Source organism: Prionailurus viverrinus, chromosome D2, assembly GCF_022837055.1.
Source record: "Prionailurus viverrinus isolate Anna chromosome D2, UM_Priviv_1.0, whole genome shotgun sequence".
Lineage (NCBI taxonomy): Eukaryota > Metazoa > Chordata > Mammalia > Carnivora > Felidae > Prionailurus > Prionailurus viverrinus.
Window position 1 is genome coordinate 16,692,790 of NC_062571.1, and position 10,261 is coordinate 16,703,050.

A 10,261-nucleotide genomic window follows, 5' to 3' on the forward strand; every position below is an offset into this window, starting at 1 on the left:
GGGTTTCTGAGCGAAGGCTTTGTGTACTGAGGGAAACCAGGAGAAGTCTGCTTTCATTATGGTGCTTTCTTGCTCAAAATCATTGGCTTCCCATTGCCTAAAGCAGCATTTCCGAAGCGAGTTCCACAGAAGTGCTTTTTTAAGAACTTTAATGCCTCTAATGTGTTCACGTGCCCTGTAAATTCCCAAGAGGAGTACACAGAACCTAGTGTTTCCCAAACAAATTTGCTCTTGGAATCCTGTTTTCATGGAACATCTCAGAGGAACACATTTTTAGAAACGCTGGTCCACGCGATAAAGTCACGTTCTGGCATTCCAGGTGTGTGTGCTGCTTTCCTGCTTGTCCTGTTCTCCACTCCTCCAGGCTCCCAGCTCCTAACTAAAGGCTTGGAAAATTGTAAATTCTATAATCAGTCCCCATGGTCTTTCCTACATCACTCGTCTCCGCCTGCATTTCCCCCTTTCCCTTCCTGCCTCCCAGTATGACTCCCCATCCTCCCCTCCACCCCACAATGCAGTTAGTCTTAAACTCCAGTATGCTTGGGGCGCCTGGGTGGCTCAGTCGGTTGAGCGTCCGACTTCGGCTCGGGTCATGATCTCATGGTCCGTGAGTTCCAGCCCCGCGTCGGGCTCTGTGCTGATGGCTCAGAGCCTGGAGCCTGTTTCAGATTCTGTGTCTCCCTCTCTCTCTGCCCCTCCCCCATTCATGCTCTGTCTCTGTCTCAAAAATAAATAAACGTTAAAAAAAAAAAGTTTTAAAAAAATAAATAAACTCCAGTATGCTTGAGAATCCCCCCTTGTTAAATGCAGATTCCTTGGCCCCACATCCAGGCACTCTGATTTAGTAAGCTGCACTTCTAACAAGCTCCCAGGTGACACTGATACTGCCTGCCCAACGACCTCACTTTGAGGAGCATGGCCTTAGAGATAGAATCTCCCTCTGCAGAAAGGCCTCCTTTCCCACTCGCCTTGGGATTTTTAAATACTTACCAGGCCCCGGATGGTAGTCGACTTTTTCTCGAATGTGTTTTATTTCCCCACGAATCCGTAAGGATCTTGGGAGAAGGAACAATGACTTGTTCTTTTTTTTCTAGTTGTCTAGTTCAGTATTTTGGCTATTGTTCAGTATTGACTAGTTCGGTATTGTTGACCACGAACCACAAATGAAGGTTGGCCTCCTGTGAGACACGCACTTGGGCACTGAGGCTGTCTGTAGTGGTTGTCAGGGGCTGTGTGAGTCCATAACCCCCTGCTCCAGACAACTTCCCCCTTCTCTCTCCAACCGGGGCCTCGATTGGCTGGATTCATGCGTCTATTCCTGGCCTTCACAGTGATGCGAGCTCCCTGGGAAAAGGCAACAGCCTGGTCCATCATCAAATTAGTTTCTTGCTTTGTATTTGTGTTGCCCAGACCCTTGCACAGGTATTTTGCACCTTTGCCATATATCCTGGACCCTGGTGCTTGCTCTTCTACTTACTTCCTCCCTTGAGCTCCTGCAGGATCTCTGTCCTCTGAACACTGGCGTTAGGTTTTGGAATGTTCTTGTAATCCTAACCCTTGTATTCACATCTTTTGTGGCATCTTTCTCATGTTCTGACATCATGCCACATATTCAGTCATTAACTCAGAATTTCCCCTGGCTTTCTGATAGCTGTATTTGTTCATCCTCATTCATTCATTCTTTCATTCATTCATTGATTCTCACTCTCTCTCTCTCTCTCTCTCTGTCTCTCTCTCGCTCTCTCTCACTCCCCACCCCACTCTCATCCATTCCTCACTCCTAGCTGACTCCAGGAGATGGACTAACACAGATGTGGTTCTCAACCTGACTTTCAAATCCCAATCACTTTGTCCTGATTCCTACAATGTACACAAACTTAACCACATGCAATTACCTAGAAAAGTCTGGATTTCCCTCCATTTTAATAAAATTCTGCCTCTTGCCACTTGGAGGTACCTCTGGGTGCCAGAGGTAGCTAGAGTGAAAACTATGCAACACCGCATCCTCCATGCTTGACGCTACAGGTTATATAAAGAATAAGCCAGCCTTCAAAGACTTTATAATTTAGAAGGAGAGGCAAGACAGATAACCACAAAGAATGCGATACATTCCATGAACAAAATGCAAACCAGGCAGTGAAAAAAATTCAAAAGAAGAAATTTTACGGATGGAATTGTGGTTCCTCCCCAACTCCATCCCCAACAAGATTGATATGTTGAAATTCTACACCCTAACACCGAAGAGTGTCACCTTATTTAGAAATAGGGTCTTTGCAGATGTAATTAGTTAAGACGAGGTCCTACTGGAGTAAGCTGGACTCTATCCAATATGACTAGTATCCTTAGAAAGGGGGAAATTTGAAGACAGACATGCATGGAAGAAGAAGGCCATGAGAAGATGAAGACGGAGATTGGGGATGATGCTTCTACTTCCCAAGAAACACCAAAGCTTGCCAGGATGCCATCAGGGCCAGGAGAAAGGCATGGAACAGATTCTTCCTCACAGCCCTCAGAAAGAATCAACCCTGGGGCGCCTGGGTGGCGCAGTCGGTTAAGCGTCCGACTTCAGCCAGGTCACGATCTCGCGGTCCGTGAGTTCCAGCCCCGCGTCGGGCTCTGTGCTGATGGCTCAGAGCCTGGAGCCTGTTTCTGATTCTGTGTCTCCCTCTCTCTCTGCCCCTCCCCCGTTCATGCTCTGTCTCTCTCTGTCCCAAAAATAAATAAACGTTGAGAAAGAATCAACCCTGCTGACAGCTTGATCTTGGGTTTGTAGCCTCCAGATCTGGAAGACAATGAATTCCAGTTGTTGAAGCTTCTTGTCTTCTGGTACTTGATGGCAAACCAAGGAAAGAAAATTTCTTGTCACAGCCTATTAAGGAAGATTTCATTAGAAATGAAGATGATAAGGGGCACCTGGGTGGCTCAGTCAGTTAAGCATCAGACTCTTGACTTTGGCTCAGGTCATGATCCTTGGGTCGTGGGATCAAGCCCCAAATCAGATTCCTTCTCTCTCGCTTTCTGTCTCTCTCTCTTTCTGCCCTCTTCCCTGCTTGCACTCTCTCTCTCTAGAAAGTTTTTTTTTTTTTTTAATGAAGATGATAAAATTTAAGCTCAGCCTCAAAGAAAGGGCTTTCAAAGAGAAGGAAAGAGCATTCAGAAAAATAGAAGGTAGAAAAACATTGAGCGTACTTGGGAGCTTGAGATTAGCTTAGAACCTACAGAGGGTCAAGGAGAACAGGCAGAGGACATTAGAGAAAGAGGAGGAGAGCCATTTGTCGATATGAGTACACAAAGTTTGAAAAAATACGTATTGAATTATGAAAAATTTTCCTGTAATTCTATAGATAAGGTTCCCAGCTATGTATGCCTTGTAAATAAAATCTTATTTCTTATACAGAATAGAATATAGTTGCTGAACCCAGCTTTAAACATTTTACTACTGAATTTCAGACTTGAACATTCACAATTTACAGCCACTGAATGGAAGTTGTGGTATCAGAATTAAAGTTTAGGCCTTGTGTGTAAAAAGGAGATAATTTCAGAACAGTTTCCCTACTCACATATCAACGATATTTACAGCTTCTAATTCCATTTTAAGGGTTAACACTTGGAAACACAACACTAGGATGAGTTCTGGGATGGATGTCAAAGGGCCCGGATTCAAGGAAAGAGATCATTTCAATCTAGCTTTTTAAAAGTGGCAAAGCCACTTCCCCCAGTGCCTCCATTTCATGTCTAAAAATAGAGCAACATTTCCATTTTTTTTTTTTTTACCTCTCAAAAATGAGATGAGATAAAGAGATGTTCAAACAGGGATATATATACGTTTTGCTCAATTTCCTCGCAGTAGAATGAAAAGGATAGACTATATAATCTCTAATATCCCTTCCAGTATTAACATTCTAAGCAGCCAAAGTGAAGAATTGAAACCCAGACACAAGCTTACAGCAGTAGAAATGGTGTGTGTGTGTGTTGGGCGGAGGGGGGGTATGTATATACACATACACGTCCATATCTATATTTGTGCCATTAGATGGCAGCAGGAAGCTAAGTCATAGCAAAGTTGTCTTCAGCTGTTTCTGCTGTCAGAAAAATTTCCCTTGGCTTTTTCTTTTTCTTTTTGTAATGTTTATTTATTTATTTGGAGAGAGAGAGAGAGTGGGAGGGGCAGAGAGTGAGAGAGAGAGAGAATCCTGAGCAGGCTCTACACCATCAGCACAGAGCCCAACGTGGGCCTTGAACCCACAAACCGTAAGATTGTGACCTGAGCCGAAATCAAGGGTCAGATGCTCAGCTGACTGAGCCACCCTGGTGCCCCTGACTTTTTCTTTTTAACGTAGTCTCCACAGGGTTCTCAATCTCCCTCTCTCCCTCTCCCCTAACTTAAAGACCACCTTTTCATTAAATTATGAAATATGTCAAATGTTCACAAACCCATCACACACAAGTTCAACAAGATTTTTCATACTTCCTTCAACTATCCCCCCATCTTTCTCTCTTCCTGTCTCCCTTTCCAATGAATTTTAAAGCAAACCCCAGACATCGTGTAGTTTCACTCCTTACACTTAGATGTACCCATCTAAAAAATATATGCTTATTCTTACGTAATCAGAATGCCATTATGAAACTTAAAATTAATTTCTTGGAGTCAGATCATGTCTCTTTTCAATGTTTTGAAGCAAGAATAATGGCAATATTTTACATAACTTACAATTTAACAAGAAATGATACTTGAATAATAAACCAGAGGTTTCTGATATAGCATTGCTATAAAAATGGCTTTAGAAAAGTATACATTGTAATTAGAAGTTGGAAGGCCTGAGGACTGTCTTCCCATGGATTTTATTCCATCTCAACACTGTTCTATGCTTCAGTTCCAATAACCCCAGAACGATGCTGTTACCTGAAAGGGCTCTGCTGAAGATTAAAGAAATAGCATCTGTTAATCTCATTAAGTTCATTGAGGCAGGATGAGGCTGGGTGCTGGTAAATGGAGCAGATAAATAAATGTGAGGCATATACACTTGTTTTTTTTTTTCAATGTTGAAAAGTAATCACAGAGAACCTTGTCTCCTTCGGCGCACGTACTGATACTTCAGAGCACGTGTGACACATGGAAATCCTATTAAGCAGGATAGGGTGGACTTAGATAGGAAAGTCATGCCAGAAACTACCTCTAAGTAACCCTGGGAAGATGCCTACGGCTCTGGGAAGAGACATATAAATACATGTCCATGTCATTTAGATCTTAGATTTCTGGGAAACAAGGATTTAGAAGAGGGAGTCGGGTTGATTGATAATTATTCCAGAAAAAAAAAAATCAAGTTGTCAGTAAATAGCAAAAACATTCATATTACCCCCCTATTCTGCTTTCAGCAATGTATCCTAAAGGAAGAAACATAGATATAGGCAAAGATGCGTTTATAAGGTCATTTGTATTGGTATTGTTTGTGATGACAAACATTTTAAAATAACCTTTAAATATTCAACAATAAACTGGTTGAGTGACTTCCATTATAGCACCATGATGGTATACTTTGTAGCCATTTAAAAGTCCCTGGTAGGAATACATGGACTGACATGTTAATGTTTTGACATTATCTTTAGTGAAAGATGTTATAAAACAGTACCAGGGCACCTGGCTGGCTCAGTCCATGGAGCATGTGACTCTTGATCTCAGGGTTGTGAGTTCGAGCCCTGCTTTGGGTGTAAAGATTACTTAAAATTAAAAAATCTTGGGGCGCCTGGGTGGCACAGTCGGTTAAGCGTCCGACTTCAGCCAGGTCACGATCTCGCGGTCCGGGAGTTCGAGCCCTGCGTCAGGCTCTGGGCTGATGGCTCAGAGCCTGGAGCCTGTTTCTGATTCTGTGTCTCCCTCTCTCTCTGTCCCTCCCCCGTTCATGCTCTGTCTCTCTCTGTCCCAAAAATAAATAAACGTTGAAAAAAAAAATTAAAAAAAAAAAAATCTTTTAGGGGTGCCTGGGTGGCTCAGTCAGTTAAGTGCCTGACTTGGGCTAAGGTCATAATCTCATGGTTCATGAGTTCAGGCCCTGCATCGGGCTCTGTGCTTACCATGTGGAGCCTGCTTGCAGTTCTCTCTCTCCCTCCCTCTCTCTCTCTCTGCCCCTCCCCTGCTCATGCATTCTCTCTGTCTCTCAAAATAAGTCAACTTTTTAAAAATCTTTAAAAAAATAGAAAAAAGAGTGGAATTTCTCTTTAATTATAATTGGATATGTGTATATGTACTCACATACATACACACACACTCAGAGAAACAAGATTAGACAGAGGGTTAACATAATGCTAATCGTAATTATTCCTTTAAGTAGAACGCAAAAATGTTTTGTCTCTAGATTTTTCCACCATGTATACATAAAATTTATGTAAAAAAGTGTTTTTCTTTTAAAAATTCGACTACTGATCTGGCAACATGGAAAAATGACCTATAGTAAAATGCCATGCCATCCAGAGAAATAACACATGAAAGGAAAACAGGTGAAGGGAAAGCAAATCCTTCAGAAACACAGAGGGATCCGAAATCCTGACTGGGTCGTACATGAATTGATGATGCTCAAGGTTGTGAGCACAGTAGAAATAGGACCTAGCAACAGGTACTAAACACCAGAAGCTTGGATTTTAATACCACACAAGGACAGGAGATGAAAGTTCAGGTTAGGTGGTAAATTCAAAATAAAGAAAATATAATACACTTGAGCAAATGAACCCCATTCATGCAACAGGATTGGCCCCTCAAGAACTTGTTCTTTTGGAAGAGTCTGAAAGAGATTTTGAAACAAGTATGTTTAAAATTATCAAAGAGATTTCTAAAAGGAAAGAATAGAACATTATGAAAAAAGAACAGGAGGATTTGAAAAATAAAATATACAGAAATTTAAAGTTACTGAAACAAAAACCTCCATAGATAGATTCTTTCCTCAAAAAAAGTTAAGTCAATGAATTAAATAAATTAACTTGCAATTAAGGGATTGTCAGAAATCTGCAAAACAGCACTGGAAAATTAGCCAGATAGAGTCCAAAAAGATAAAGAAGCGTATGAAAAAATGTGAAAAAGAGGCTAAGAGATATGTTGGATAAAAGGAAAATGTCCAAGAGACATACAAAAAGGGGAAGGAAAGAATATAGATGATGAGGTAAAAGCAGTATTTAAAGAGAATATGCTCAAGGGTTTCCTGAATTGATGACAGACATGAATCCACATATCCAATGAATCTCAATGAGTTCCAGACAGTACTGTACACATACACATACACACATCCCACACACGTATTTCTAAACCCATTGTAATGACACTGTGGACACTAAGAAAAAAAAAATCTTAAAAACAGCTTGGGAGGGGGCGGGGGGGGGGGGTAGAATTTCCACAAAGGAAAAACAAAAATAGCACAGTTGACACCAGGAGATAATGGAATATTATTCTCAAAGTGCTTCAGGAAAATTACTGCCAGGTTAAAGTTCTCTACCCAGGGAAGCTGTCATTCAAGAGTAAGAACAAAATCAAAGCATTTGAAGACAAAGAGACTGAAACAGCTTAGCATCTCCAGAACTTGGTAAGAAACAAACTGATCCTAGAAGAAAGAAACAGGAGCAAGGACAATGGTACTCAGAGAATCTGGTTGCCTGTGTATAGATCTAAATGAGCTCTAACTAAAACTCAGCCAACAACACAGAGGAGATGGCAAGGGTGGGAAGGAACAAAGTGCACCTAAAAGACTGGACAACAATAACAACATATCAGATGAGGGATTATTAGAGTCAAAGCAATTCTAGGGTCTTACATAATTCAGGAGGAGGACAGAAACACAGATTAACCTTAGATTTTAAGTCAAGGATGCATGGTAAATACAAGAGTTACCAAAAAAGTAATATAGAACTTCTAAACCAGTAGAAGGAAAAGGAAGATAAAGAAAACTTCATTATCCCAGTAGAAGACAGGAAAGAAGCAATGAGAAAAACAACTACAAGAGAAGACTTGGTTAATAGAAAACCTAAAGTAAGAAGAGGGAAAAGTCCAAAATCTAACAGCAAACACAATACAGTATCATAGATAAATTAATTCCAGACAAAGAAGACTCATAGGCACAACCCCACCCCCAAAATTATTATAAATAATAATGGAAAAGCTTCCCATCCCACTGAGTAGATCTCACTTAATGCTAATAATAAAACCAGAGAATAACAACACAAAAATGAAAAAGTATAGGCCAATCTCATTTGTAAACAGGATGCAAAAATACTAAATAAAATATTGGCAAAACCAAACCTGAGTGTAGATTTTTAAATAAGAAAAAAAAAATCCTGCATTATTACAAGAATACAAGAATCTATTAGTTAACAAGAAAAATCTATTCATGTAATTCACCATATAAACAGATTAAGGTACAGAAACTATCTGATATTCTTAATAGATGCAAGAAAAAATATTTGATAGAATTAGCATAATCATAAATTTAAAAAGAAAAAGCCTTAGCAAACTAGGACAAAAGCTTCTTTATTTTTACATTTTTTTCAAAGTAGTCTCTATGCCCAATGTGGGGCTTGAACTCACGACCCTGAGATCAAAAGTCGCATGCTCCACCAACTGAGCCAGCCAGGCAACCTGAGAACTTCTTCAAAGTGTGTATCAAAAACCTACAGCAGGGGTGCCTCGCTGGCTCAGTTGGTGGGACATGTGACTCTTGATCTCAGGGTTGTGAGTTCGAGCCCATGTTTGGTATAGAGATTACTTAAAAGTAAAATCCTAAAAAAATTCAAAAACCCTACAGCAAACATCACAGTAAATGTACAATTATAGAAGTGTTCCACTCAATCATAAATAAGATCCTTATGCATTATGCTTCTGTCAGGGAGGTCCTATCCAGAACAAGAAAAATAAAAGATATGAAGAAAAAAAAAATGTTTGTGTCCTAAATTCATTGTTCTACCCTTGGATAGCAAAGGGTACTTGAATCAAAGTCAAGTCAGCCCTGCAGTTGTTTGCAGTTGTTAACGATGATCTTGGGCAGAGTGGGCATAAAGGAGTCGGGAAGTCTGTTGACAAAGGTGTTTTGAGAAAACAGGCTCTTAATTAGCTCTGACTTCTTGTTAAGTAGATAAAGAAAAGGTTAATAAAAACTTACAGGCCTGTGATTGTAAAATTTAAGTTAAATCTATCATAAAGTCATCCTGAGTTTTCCTGTAATATTAATATTTATTTTAATTGTTTCAGAAACTGTTGATTTATAAGTCTGTTACTGGAACATGCTAGTTGTAGGAAAGTCACAATGTCTGCTATAGAAAGTGGATCACTTAAAGTTGCAATCTTTACTTGCATGGACGGTTGGTGTTTCCCTGCCAACTTCAGCGATCATTAATTTACTATGATTCCACATAGCTCACCCTGACAACTCAACCATGCATAAGAGGAACAAAGCTACAGATATTTTTCTCCTTATGAAAAGATATATTTCAAGTGAAAACAGTCACTAGCAGATTAAAACACAATGCGGAATTTGGGGTGCCTGGGTGGCTCAGTCGGTTAAGCAGCCGACTTCGGCTCAGGTCATGATCTCACATTCCATGAGTTCGAGCCCCGCGTCGGGCTCTGTGCTGACAGCTCAGAGCCTGGAGCCTGTTTCAGACTCTGTGAATCCCTCTCTCTGACCCTCCCCGTTCATGCTCTGTCTCTCCCTATCTCAAAAATAAATAAAACGTTAAAAAAAATTAAAAAAAAAAAAAAGAAAACACAATGCGGAATTCTATCAAATATTGAAAGAAGAAATAATACAAGAATATCAAGACAATTTGGAAGAAAAACAAGGTGGGCGTCATTGTAATTTCTCAAAACTCATTATAAATTTATAGCAACTAACAAATGTCTTCGCAGTATAGGGATAAGCAATAGACCAATGATACAGAAAAAAGGGAGCCTAGAAAAGAAACCCATGTTTCTTCTGAGAACTTGAGATAATAGAGATGGCCTGGTAAATCATGGGGAAAAATAGGGTTTTCAATCCATATGAAAAGCTACGATAACTTCTCTTCTCCATACTACACATCATACACCATATGCTGGAATACCAAATAAGAATAAAGAGGAAAGAAGGAGGAGGAGGAGGGGAAGGAGAAGGAGAAGAAGAAGCAGCAGAAGAAGGGGAGGAGGAGGAGGTAGAAGAAAAAGAAATAAGAAGAAATAAAAAATAAAAATAAATCCAGATTTATTTTAAACCTAAAGAGAAAAAGCAAAACGTTAAACGTCTAAAAA

At 40.0% G+C, this 10,261-nt stretch overlaps 1 non-coding gene across 1 annotated transcript; it reads right to left on the minus strand.

The window, feature by feature from the left end:
• Positions 1–8,541: 8,541 nt before the first annotated feature.
• Positions 8,542–8,614, minus strand: TRNAK-UUU (transfer RNA lysine (anticodon UUU)). The gene has a single exon. It is a non-coding gene; the product is annotated as a tRNA-Lys (tRNA).
• Between the last annotated feature and the right edge of the window lie 1,647 nt (positions 8,615–10,261).